The sequence below is a fragment of the Panthera tigris genome, chromosome C2, assembly GCF_018350195.1.
Source record: "Panthera tigris isolate Pti1 chromosome C2, P.tigris_Pti1_mat1.1, whole genome shotgun sequence".
NCBI classification, from domain to species: domain Eukaryota; kingdom Metazoa; phylum Chordata; class Mammalia; order Carnivora; family Felidae; genus Panthera; species Panthera tigris.
This window is the reverse complement of record NC_056668.1, coordinates 101,252,027-101,265,366: the sequence shown is the minus strand read 5'-3', so window position 1 is coordinate 101,265,366 and position 13,340 is coordinate 101,252,027. Positions and strand designations below refer to the sequence as shown.

General features: G+C 36.3%; 1 pseudogene; it reads right to left on the bottom strand.

Annotated features, from left to right (window-relative positions):
- Positions 1-585: 585 nt before the first annotated feature.
- On the bottom strand, positions 586-1,325 carry LOC102965027 (annotated as a pseudogene).
- Positions 1,326-13,340: the final 12,015 nt, after the last annotated feature.

Sequence of the window (13,340 nt, the reverse complement as noted above, 5' to 3'; positions counted from 1 at the left end):
TTATTCCTCCAAATGCCCTCAAAAAAATAAGAACGAAAACAAGAACAACAACCACAACCACAACAACAACAAAAACCAGATGTTACCCTATCAGAAGTTGCTTCCATTGGCGGATTTGAAATTACTTTTAGCATCAACCATGGTAGTAATGACCCAGTGAATAATTAAAAGAAACTATACTGAAAATCAAAAGCAAAGGATAGGTTGAACTGTGTATATATATATATATATATATATATATATATATGACTTTAATAGGATAAAAAAAGTTTTGTAGGAGAATGCCAGCTAGTAAAATCAGAAAGGAGAGAATCAGAAAATCACTTTACACCTTTCTCTGTAATAACTGATTTAGACAAAATCACCAACAAATACTAAAATCAGTTGGTGAAAAGTATCTGCAGGGGGGGGCGAGGGGACAAAATACTCAAACAGCCAAAGTGTTACCTGAATGATTACTTTTTCCTTCCCTCCCCTAGCCTCCCCTTCACTTCCTCCTTTCCTTTCCAAGGAAGTCTCAGCTTTTAAGCTCCTCCCTCCTCTCCCTGCCTGCTGTTGCCCCCACCCCCTCCTGCACTCCCAGCCTCAGGGGAGCACTTCTCTGGCCTCTGGCTGTAATCTAGGAGCCAAGGTCAGTGAAGAGGGCTGGCAGCCAATAGTGAGCTTCCCCGGGGCTGCGGGTCCAGCCAGGGTGTTCAGCATTGCTGTGCTTGCTCCGTCTCCCGTAGAAGACTGGCTTTGAGAGCGCTGACAGTCACGTGGCCATTTTTCTCTGCCAGCCGCAGCACTACAGTGTGATCCGTATTGGGCTCAGCTGGAACAGACCAAAAGAGGTAGGCGCCACCCACAGGGATGATGCGGAAACGGGTGCCTTCAGTCTCTTGATGGCCCTCATGAGGTCTTCTTGGCTGACATCCTGTGCCTTCTTGCTCCTTCCTTTTAATACCCGGTGATGTAGTTCCTCCAGAGTCATCAGGCCTCCCTTCCGGTGCTTCAGGGCCAGGCACACTTCGATAATTTGGACACCCAGCTCATAATAGAAATCTCCCCCGCCTACCATCTCAGACAAAATCCTTTTCCGGAGGTCAGAGGATCCACCCCAGTAGTGCACACGTGTCCTGGAACTGCGCCAGGAACTCAGGCTTCTCCAGGATCTCCTGCTTGTGTTTGCCGGCAAATTCCTCCTGGTTGGTCTTGAACACGTCCAACTGCTTTGGCATCTGGGCCAGATGGTCCTCAGCCAAGACAGTCCTTCGTTCCTTATGCTTGACCTCGGCAAGCTCCTTCTTGGCTGTAGCGCCGGCTCCCACCCAGAGGCCATGCATCCCTGCCCTGGGCCTGTAGGCCACCCTGCTGCCAGGACCCCGGGTCCCAGCATCCGAGGATCCACCGCTGGTTCTGAATGATTACTTTTTAACTATAAAGGTCGGAAGACATCTTTACACTTGAAGAGGAACATTACAAACTTGCCACAATACAGGCCCTTGAAGGAAAGAAAGAAAAACGACAGTTGCAAAAGAAAGGCCTTGAAGAAGGAGGAGGAAAGGGAATGCATGCAAATAAAGGCAGCCAGTTTACACCTTAAAGGATCAAACTTAACAACATAAAAACAGAGCCACTGATATTATGTGACTCCTGAGGTGATGCACCCAGAAGGGCACACCTAAGTGAATTTACTGACCTGCTGACCAAAAATTTCCCCCTGAAACTAGCTATGATGGAAAGATTGAGACAAATTCAAATTGAAAAAAATTCTGGAAAAACAAAGAAACACAAAACGAATCCCAAAGCAAAAACCTGGTGTGTTTGTTAAATAATATCTGTAAAAGTGGGAGAATAAATCTTGATTAAAGAGATAAAAACAAAACAAACACACAAACAAAAACCTTGTCCGTGGGTGGCTCAGTTGGTTGAGCTTCAGACTTGATTTCAGCTCAGGTCACGATCTCACAGTTTTGAGCTGAGCCCAGCTTGGGGCTCTGCTTTGAACATGGAGCTGTTATGCCCAGAATTCGTGATCCCCAAATACTGCCAGGGAGCTGAGTCCGATGTAAAAGCAAAAGAGCCTTTATTCGAGCTAGCTCGAGCTCAATCCCCTACCTGCACCGATGCAGCGGTGAGATACCAGGGAGAGAGAGCAAGTTTCAAAAGGACAAAGGTTTTATTGGGGCCTAAGGGCAGTTGGTGAGGTAATGGCTGTGGCCTCAGCCGATTGGCTGTGGAAGGGTCCCAGCCCTGTTAGGCAGGTGAGGGGTGGGTTACTCAAGGGGAGGAGGTGTGGTCAAGGTGAAGGACACAGAACAAGATGGAGTTGGCCGGCGTAGGCCCGCCCTTTCAGAGCCTGCCTGAAATTCATTCTCTCTCTCTCTCTCTCTCTCTCTCTCTCTCTGTCTCTCTCTCTCTCTCTCTCCCTCCCAATGCCCCTGCCCTGTGCATGCTCTGTCTCTGTCTCTCTCTCTCTTAAAAAAAAAAAAGGAGACCAAAAAAACCCCAAACCATTACCGCATTATAAATGTTCATTATACTTTGCTTGAATGGTTCATGGTTCTTGAAAAAAGACACTACAAAAACATTTTTTGGAGTAACTGAAAAATTTGAATATGGTTAATGTATTGTTTAATACATGGTTTTTACCAGTATTAAATTGTTGAGTGTGAATGAACACCCAATAGTAGATGCATTATAGATTTTAGATGATTTATTGCTAGGAGATAAGTTCTAAGTTTGTAGATTTAAAGTGATGATGTGTAAGTTCTGATAAATATTTGACAATTAGCTGTAATTTCATAGAAAAAGAATGGTAAAGTAGATATAGTAAAATATTAACACCTGGTAAATCTATATCCATTATAAAAGTAAATATTCATTGCCCTGTTATTTCTAATATTCTCTGTTTCTAAATTTTTTGAAAGAAATGTTAAAATTGAAAGAAAAATTGTTAACAAAATGAAAAGCCCACAAATAACGAATATCACTATGTTGCTTATCTTTGATTAATTATCATTCATGTTATTTGTCATCTTCTTTCAGAATTTTAATGTGTAAGTCTTGGCTATGACATTAGAAAAATTGTTTTCAAGTCTCGGCTTTTTATAATTTCTGTGATTTGAGCAATTGTGTAATCTCTCTGAGTCTCATATTCCTTTTTAATAAAATGGAATAATAATAGTGCTTCTAGGTGGTTTTGAGGATTAACTGAGTTGATGTGTGTAAAATATAGTATAAGACCATTAACAACTATCAAGAACTAGAACAGAGAATGATTAGATTCTCTATATTCAGTTTTCTCCTTTCTGAGCAAAGAACTACACTACATTTCTTTGCCCCTTGTAATTGTTTAAAATTTCCATTTTACAAAATAATAGAACCCAATTTGACACGTGTTGTATTTCCCCTTTTAAAAATATCAGATCTTAAAGGGATTTATGCTGGAATTTTTTGCGTGTGTACATTGATTGTGGATATATTTACATCCCGAGCCAATGAAAGTAGAAATTTCAAGTATATAATTTTATCAACTAAATATAACATTCCTGAGTTGGCTTTAGAAGCAGTTACTTTTCAAATGCACTTGATTTGTCTGAAAGAGCTGCAATGAGAAAGGACCACAGAATGGGGACTTAAGAGATTATTTTTTACATAGTTCTGCAGGCTAGAAATCTGGGATCGAGGAGTCATCAAGGTTGGTCTCCTATCAGGCCTCCCTTTTTGGTGTGTACATGTCCGTCTTCTGATGTTCTCATATGATCCTCCGTTCTGTGAATGTCAGTATTCTAATCTCTTCCTCTTATAAGGATACCAACTATATTCAATTAGGGACCAACCCTAAAGACCTTAATCTCTTCCTCTTATAAGGATACCAACTATATTCAATTAGGGACCAACCCTAAAGACCTCATGTTAGCTTAATTTTCCTTTTTAAAGACCCTATTTATAAACACAGTCACATTCTGAAGTACTAGAGGTTAGGACATGAACATATGAATTTGGAAGGGGGAACACCATTTGGCCCATAACATCCTAAATTTGTCATCTCAGTCATGGAAATATACAATAGACTGTGATTTTGGAGTCAGAAAATGACCGGGGAGGTAAGAAGTTACTTCCACAGCCTTAGAAAAAGATGTTATTAGTCAACTATGTCTTTTGATACTTCTCTTCCTATTAGACAGAGTGTTAAAGGCATAGTTGGACCACTAACTGAATAGTTTGTGGTCTTAAATATATAAAGGCTGAAAAGTTGACCCAACTTAAGTGTTTATGCCTTCAATTCAGTCAGCCCTATTCACATGTACCTGGGTGTACTTTGTTCTCATCCATCTGGTGAAGGCTTCTGCAAGGTTGAAAGTAATCTGAGCCTCTTCAATTCTTCAATATAATAAGTAAAAATTAATAAATTCCAAACAAAATTATTCACATTTAAATGCATAACATAATTTAATCATGCAATTACAGTGGTCTTCAAAGTGACTTCTATGAACTTCTAGGCATCCCTAAGACCCTCTCAGGAGATCAACAAATTAAAAATATTTTTTTGTAAGAACACAAAAACATTTTTCTGGGGTGAAATCTGCACTGGTATTGCAAAAGCAATTTTCAATAAAAAGTATGGCACCTTGGCATGAATTAAAGCAGTGGCACTAAACTGCACTAGTATTCCTTATATTTTTACCACCACGAATTTACAGTAAAGGAATAAAGGCTTCACTTAACAGTGCCCTTGATGAAGCAGTGCAAATTATTGATTTGATTAAATTTTGACCCTAGAGTACATGTTTTTCAGTATTCTACGTGAGGAAATGAAAATTATCCATAAAGCACTTCTGCTGCCTAAGTATATGACTGTTGCTAAGGAAAACACCTGTGTGCTGGGGAAGGGGGCTATTGTGACACTTGCAAGCTAAATTAGGTTTTGTTTTATTTTGTTTTGTTTTTGTGGAAACCATTACACTAGAAAGAAGTTTTAGCAGATGCACTATAGTAATTCAGATTTGCATACTTTATAGACATTGTCTTCAAAAGTGAAGAAATGGACTTGTCTCTTCAAGAAAAACAAAGGATACTATTTGCTGTGGATAATAAAATTTGATTTCAACCAAATATTAGAATTGTGAAAAATTAGGGGCGCCTGGATGGCTCAGTTGGTTAAGCGTCCAGCTTTTGATTTGGGCTCAGGCCATGACCTCACAGTGGCAAGTTTGAGCCCCACATCAGGCTGTGTGCTGACAGTGCAGAGACTGTTCGGGATCCTCTCTCTCTCCCTCTCTCTCTCTGCCCCTCCCCAACTCGTGCTAACTCTCAAAATGAATAAATAAACTTTAAAAAGGAGAATTTTCAAAAACTTAAATCTATCATTGAAAACTTCACAGCTTGCCAATAAAGTCTTTGTTAATAAATCTGGTGATAATAGTAACAAATGTATCATTTGATATTATATAAAGACATATATCAGTGTTTGGTATTTCTTCATACCTCAATGAACCAATATTTTCCTACTGACTTTAATGTTGTAACATCACAAATGGATAGAGATGCAGTCAAAGCGGAAGACAGGTCAATGGATTATAATGTAAGAAGCTACAAAAATTAATGGACATTGTTTCGGATTCCATATGCAAGTAATCTTAAAGAAACTACCATCTGTCAAAATTTGGTGTGGTATCAAATATGTATATTCACATATTTCTTGTGATGCTAGATTTTCTTCATTCACTTCAGCCAAAACAACGTATCACAACTGACTGAATGCAGAAATAGATATGAGAATTCATTTATCTTGTAGTAGGCTAGTCTTTGAGAGGTTTGCAAAAATGTAAAACAATGGGACTCTTCTCTAATTATTTTGATTTGTGGATAATATATGATGAGTTTATTTTTATCTTGAAATTAGTTAATGAATATCTTTAAATTCCGCATTTTAATTTCTACTTTCAAAAGCAAATAGACATAGTATACATAAAGAACAATCTCTCTGGCGATGTCAATATTTTTTAATAATAAGAAAGCTCCTAAGAATTGAAAGCTTGAGTACTCCTATCTATCAAAAGAAAATTACAGGATATACAATGATAGTATGCATGAATATATTTGATACATTATCTATACACTATCTGTTGTAGAGTTCATTCATGGAGCGAGATTTTAATATAGTAAGATAATGATCTTTAGGTCCCATCTCTGACTGTGAGTATAATCTGATTTAGAGAAAAAATTATAAGACCTAGCTAGAAATATAACACTTGCTCTCAGAAATGTAATTACCGGTGTTTCAATGTTATAGAGATTTCCTTCCTCTCTGTTCAGGGCACCTTAATCACTGCCTACATTTCTCAAGCCCAAGTGTCACCATCTTCAAAAGACAGCATGGTTTCACCCTGGACTTTTACAATAGCTTTGTGATTATCAATCTGCTTTCACTTTCACCTCTCCCGATCTGCAGGAGCCGTAGCTAACTTTGGTAGGACAATTTCTATTTCACTACTTCTCTTCTTAAAGTTTTCCAAAAAAGGTATTTTTGTTTTTGTTTTTTATATGTTTGCTAGTCTCAGTGTGTGCAAACTGATCTCCCTTACAACATGGTTTACTTACTCCCATCTCATCCAGCCCTTCTGAACCTCTCTGCCCTCACCTCCCTGGTCCAAACATGCTCACTCTCTTCCCGCTACTCTGACTTCCTTTTGTTTCATATAAAAGCCAAGCTAATTCCTTGCTCGGATGCTTGTCCTGAAACTATAGTCTCCCAAATATTCACATGGCTAAATTTATTTTGTTTTAGCATATGTGAACCACTGTAATGGGGCTCATATATCAGTACCCCTTACCATGTATGTACTGTATGTTGTGTGTATAAGTTTATGTGCATGTGTGTATACCCGTATACACACACATGTGTATGCCTACACACACACACACACACACACACACACACACACACACACCTTCTATCCTGCATCTCTGCCACCTCAGCCTGTTACTTCTGCCTGTAGGAAAGAAGAAGAGAGAGACTGAAACCAAGATATCTCTTCTGTTCAAATTCTTGGTACCAGGCACGCAGCCTGATACTTCTTGTTTATATTAATGATTAGTCACAATGTAAAGTATCAAAAAATACTATATACCAAAATGCAAATATAAATTATTGCATGATAGTAACATTTAACTCAAGTTGTTTATTTTGTAAAAAAAAAAAAAACAAAAAAACAAAAAAACCCCAGAAAATCAATGTAACAATTGAAGTCATATAGTTAAAGAAAACTGAACTGAACTAACCCCATTTCAATGAACTATAGGATATTAAATATGAAAGAATATTATTATTGGCCATAAATTGCCATTTTCTGTACCATTTCAATATTTTCTATTCAAATATTTTGAATAGAAAAATGAAACCAAAGGAATACTGTGGCCTTAAAATGAAAATGCTAATAAGACTAATTTTAATGGTGGTTAGTTTTCTGCAAAAGTATTCCAAACTTTTAGCCCTTCAATTGTTAAGGGGAAAATGAGGAATGATTGCAATTGCACATTTAGTTTGAATGAGAATGATAGGATTTGATGAAGCACAATATGAAACTGCTCTAATCTTCAGGAAATTTTGTCAAGCAAGCAAAACATTTATCATTTGTAAAATCCTCCATTTTTTTTTAAAATCAAGCTCTACTCTGTAGTTCAGAGAATGTCCCTAATCTGCTCTATTTTATACACACTAAGAAAGTCTTGGGTTTAGAAAGCTTGGTCCAGCAGTCTCTCCCTAATCTGTAAAGTTGCTTAAACATCTACTGTTCTTCAGGTAGCTCTTAAATTTTTAGAAATCTGATTCTTCAATTTAGAAATGATAATATTGAGGAAGAAAAACTATAATGACAAACACAATGGAATCATGGTTATTGCATGGATTCAATTACATTGTTTTATAGATCCATTTACTTATTTAAAATTTGCAAGAGTCATGTCTGTACTCTTTCTGTTTATGAAAAACACATAAAATTACAAGACATGATTCTATTTAAAAAGCCAACTGCCTCGTATAAATGTATTATGATCTTTTACTGGTTACTATAGGCATTATGATATTATTTTATATTTAGTTTGATAATATGGATCACATAAGGCAAAAAATGTTCTAATGTCAAATGAAAACTGAAATAAAATGTCTACTGTAGTAAAAATGCCATTCCACTGACAATAAAATGGGATCCAATTTTATATTTAGAAAACAAAATGACTACCATTTTAATTAAAGACGATGAGCTGGTTATTAGTGCTGCCTAGAAAGTCTACAAATATGCTGGGGGTTATCACTGTAATAACCTTAATTATCATCTTTGGAATCTGTACAAATTATCCGTACTTTAGCTACTCTGATGACCAAATGGAAACATTTTCATAGTGCTAAGTTGCAAATTCAGTCCAAAAAAAAAAAAAAAAGCTGCAAATCAGACATTTTAAAGCAATTTAACAAACTTCTTAAATATTTTGGGATTGCTGATCATGATCCATGTATAGTTTGAAAGTTTTATTGCAGATCTACAGTATGGACAGATACAAAGTTTGGGGCCACAGCAGCTGTTAGCCGCTGTTGATACTCCGTGCAACTTCATTAAGAGGAAAAGGACGTAGATGAATGGGCTACTCTGGTGGAGACTCTTCATGCATTGGAAGACCAGCTCTAAACTGGGGCTACATGAAGTTTTCATTGATTTAAAGTAAATGAAAATCATTTTGTGAAGGCGTAAGAGTTTCGTTGTTGTTGTTTGTCCTGGCTTGCACTTGTATCTTATTTATTTGTTTTTTATTGAGGTATAATTGACATAAAACATTATATGAATTTCATGTGTACAACATAATAATTCAATACTTGTATATACTGTGACATAATTACATACAATAATAATCCAGTTCACATCTGTTACCACACAAAGTCACAAAATTTTTTCCTTGTGGTGAGAGCTGTTAGGATTTACTCTCTGGCAGCTTTCAAGAATGCACCACGATATTATTGACTATGGTCACCATGCTGTACATTACATCCTCATGGCTTATTAATTTTATAATTGGAAGTTGGTATTTCTTGCCCCCTTCACCTATTTCACCCACTCCACACCACGCCCTTCTAGCAACCATCTTTCTGTCCTTTGTGTCTGAGTTTTGTCTTGTTCCTTTGTTTTTTTTTTTTTTTTTTTTTTTTTTGGTTTTTCTAGATTTCACATACAAGTGAAATCATATGGTATTTGTCTTTCTCTATCAGACTTATCATTTACCATAATATCCTCTAGGCCCCGGGCTGAGTGAGTCTGCAGAGGAGTGTAATTTCAGTTCCCCACAGACCTTTGGGTTTCCTGGACTGTTGTTTTTTCAAAACTAGGTATTTTGGAGGCTTGTCTCTTTGTTGCAGGTCCCGAGAGTTGAGGTGCCTGATGTAGAGCATGAATCCCACACTTCTCAGGGATGAGCTCCTGCTTTATAAGATCCCTGCCAATTGAGGTTTGCCATGCTGAGGGGAGGGGATTTTTGGCAAGACTGGGAAACTACAAGATTGCATCTTTGCCTGTCCTGTCCATGTTGATGTGGCCCTTTTATCCTTTGTTATGGAGGAGAGTTTCAGCTAGTTTTTAGGTCTTTTCCTGAGGGAGTTATTCCATATGCAGCTGTATATTTGGTGTGTCTGTGGGAGGAGGTGAGTTCAGGATTTTCCTACACCATCATTTTGAACCACACCACCCCAGGAAAGTTTTAATTGGGTTTTCCTTGAATAAGAAAGCTTAAAAGTCAAATTGTCAGCTGGTAACTTTTGCTAAGCCCTCTATTATTGTTCTACTTTTCTTTTTTGTAGGCTGCCTAGGATTTGTCAAGATTCTTTCCAGGTTTACTTCCAAAGTGCACATAACTTTCAAAATACATTTTAAAAATATTTTATTAATATTTTAAAAATATTTGTTTTTACTGACCTACATGAAAAAATACCAAATATCCCCAAATTAATTATATTAATATATTCTTCAAAGCACTTTAAGCTGGTATAAATGTCCTTTTAAAATATCTCCTATATGTATATTTATGCAACTTGAAAAATTATGTCATTATTACAAATTAACAGTAATACATTAACTGTCAGTCACAAATTGACAGTAATACATACATGGTGGGAATTTTACTGATTAGTAAGGTTTTCTCCTTTCCTCTACAAATTGGAAATTCCAGACCATCTATAGCATTGCATCTTATTTTGAATCCTAATACAGCAAACACATTTAAGACAAAGGAAATATTTATGGTTAGGTTATAAGTGGAATCTGTAACACTCCTTAATCTTATCAATTCTAAATTTTTAAAATTATTTTGATCCAACTTTGTAAATTGCTTTCTTCTAAATTGGCACTGAAATGTTGCTCAAATGATTCAGCAATATGGTATATTCTCTGTGAGAGTTTGATATACTGTATTTCATATTAAACACATTCATTTCAATGTGCTATAGTTGCTGGGCACCTGGATGACTCAGTCATAAGCAGTTAAGCATCTGACTCTTCCTTTCTGCTCAGGTCATGATTTCAAGGTTAGTAGGTTCCAGCCCCACATTGGGCTCCATGCTGACAGTGAGGAGACTGCTTGGGATCTCTCTCTCCCTCTCTGCCCCTCCCCTGCTTGCTTTCCCTCTCTCTCTCTCTCTCTTTCTCTTTCTCTGTCTGTCTCTCTCAAAATAAACACATAAACATTTAAAAAATAAATGTACTATAGTTGTTTGGGCTGCTAGATATGGGAGGCTTGAGGAAACTGAAATACAAAAACTAATGACTGTACCTAAACAGGGAATGGATAAGAGAAGAGGCAAAATAATCCATACCTGTCTTAACAGAAGGTAGATATCATTTTGGTGAAGACATCAGGACATTTGTTGTGGTATGTAATTTGATATATAAATGACAGTGATATAATACTTAGAATTAGGATCCCTTCTCCCTTCTCCTGAAGATCTGAAAGGAAAGATTTCTTACCAGCAAAATTGGAATGCCATGGGATGAGATGAGATTTAGGCTTATAGAAACTGGTGATAGAGGAAATGTCAGAGGAATGGTCTGAAGGAAAGCATAGTAACAGGAAAGCTTCCCTGGAGGAGAAATTTTAAGAAAAGTAATAAGTTTTTTATTTAATTATTTTGAGAGAGACAGAGAGAGAAAAGCATGGGAAGGGTAGAGAGAGGGAAAGAGAGAATCCCAAGCAGACTCTGTGCTGTCAGCACAGAGCCCAACGCAGGACTCTGACCCACGAAGTGTGAGATCATGACCTGAGCCTAAATGAAGTGTCGGCCACTTAACAGACTGAAGACCCAAGTGCCCCAGGAAAGTAATTATTTTTAGAAAATCAGGAAGGTCAATGAGAAATGTTGCATTATGTTCTTCTCAAGATAGTATGTTTGACATGTTGGATTTTTTTTGCTTTTTAAGTTTAAATCACTTTATTATATTTTCCCTTGATATTTTTTGTTAGTGGTTATTATTTTTGTAGAGAGGTATGGTAAAAGGATAGTTAGCACATCTTCTGAAACAAGATTTCCTGAGTTTTTAATTCCATATTTGAGATATATTTCCTTTTTTATAATAATGTTTTTATTTACTTTTGAGAGAAAGTGAGACAAAGAGCATGAGTGGGGGAGGGGCAGAGAGAGGGAGACACAGAATCTGAAGCAGGCTCCAGGCTCTGAGCTCTTAGCACAGAGCCCTTTGCAGGACTCGAACTCACAAACTGTGAGGTCATGACCTGAGCCGAAGTCAGACACTTAGCCGACTGAGCCACCCAGGCATCCCTGGGATACATTTCCTAAACTCTGTGCCTTATGTATAAAATTGTGAATGATAAAATTGCCACCTGATAGAATTGTGAGGTGATTAAATGGATTAATGTATTAAAAGATCTTACAAAAGAACCCTGCATATTATAAGCATCATATGAGTATTTACTCTAAATATTAGAATCAGTATTTAGTTAGATTGTGTAATGTGAGCTAAAATGTAAGTATCAATACAAATTTGATAAATTCTTTGGTGGAAAAAGTTAAGGTTCTGCAGAGGAATGAGTTAAAAATTAATCACTGCAAGCACTTTAAGAAGAACACCTCCAAATACAAACACAATATATGTCATCTGCAAAAATTTCTTTTGTGAGGTGTTTATAGTTTAGATTTTCTGATTTTGTATAAGAAATTATAATTTTTAAATATTTTAGTTTTCCAACAAAGCATAATCACTTTATAATAGTCTGTTAGCATTTCTTAATAGTCTCATCTAAAATTAGAAAAGTGAAAAATCAATAAGGATAGAATTATCACATTGTTTATGAAACAAACTCATGAGACTTAGTTGAACTTCAGCTACTGCCCTTAAACTTAACTGGTTAGCATATGTTTTTAAAATGTGTAAGCTTATTACTATAATTATTCTTAAAATAGATATTAATTAGTAACTTGATAAATAATATTTCTTACATTTTTCTGATCATGAAAATAATACAATTTATATAAAAACTCTGACTTCAGGAGCCTAGGTGGCTCAGCGGGTTAAGTGTCTGACTCTTGATTTTGGCTCAGGTCATGATCTCACAGTTCATGAGATCAAGCCCAATGTTGGGTTTTATGCTGACAGCATGGAACCTACTTGGGATTCTCTCTCTCCCTCTCCCTCTCTCTCTTCCCGTCCCCCATTCATAGTCTCTCTCTCTCTCTCTCTCTCTCTCAAAATAAATAAACATTAAAAATAATAATAAAATAAAAAACTGAATTCTATAATTAAAAAAATACTCTATATTATATTATAGGTGATAGTGGTTTAAATGATTGGAAAGAATTATAAATTGTGCACTCTTCAGAAATACAATGAATATATCATTGTTTATAATTCCGGAATCTCTAGCTCCCTATAAAGTCAGTTATAACTATCAGTTACAGTTCCATGTTTGGCTCGAATGAGATTATAGCTAAGAAGATATTTAAGAGGTTGCTAAAGATGTGTGTTTAGACAATATTTTGAAAGTTACAAATTGTCACATTGTGGAAAATATTGTAAAGGTAAAGGGATTGAAAAGCAAAACATCTAGCAGGTAAAAAACTATTTGTGTTCAGCAAAATATTATTTAGCAGCTTGAGTCTTTCAATAGTAATGAGCAAAGACACATTATTTCAGTTTTTTCTTTCATTTTTGAAGTCTGGTAATCAGAGAAGGGAATTCTCAAGTGTAACAACGGTTGCATAAAATACTTAAATGTTTCTTAAGAAAAGTCCATTGTATTAACATTTCTCATCTGTTAAGGGTTCATATAAATAACTGACATAATCTTCACAGAGGATC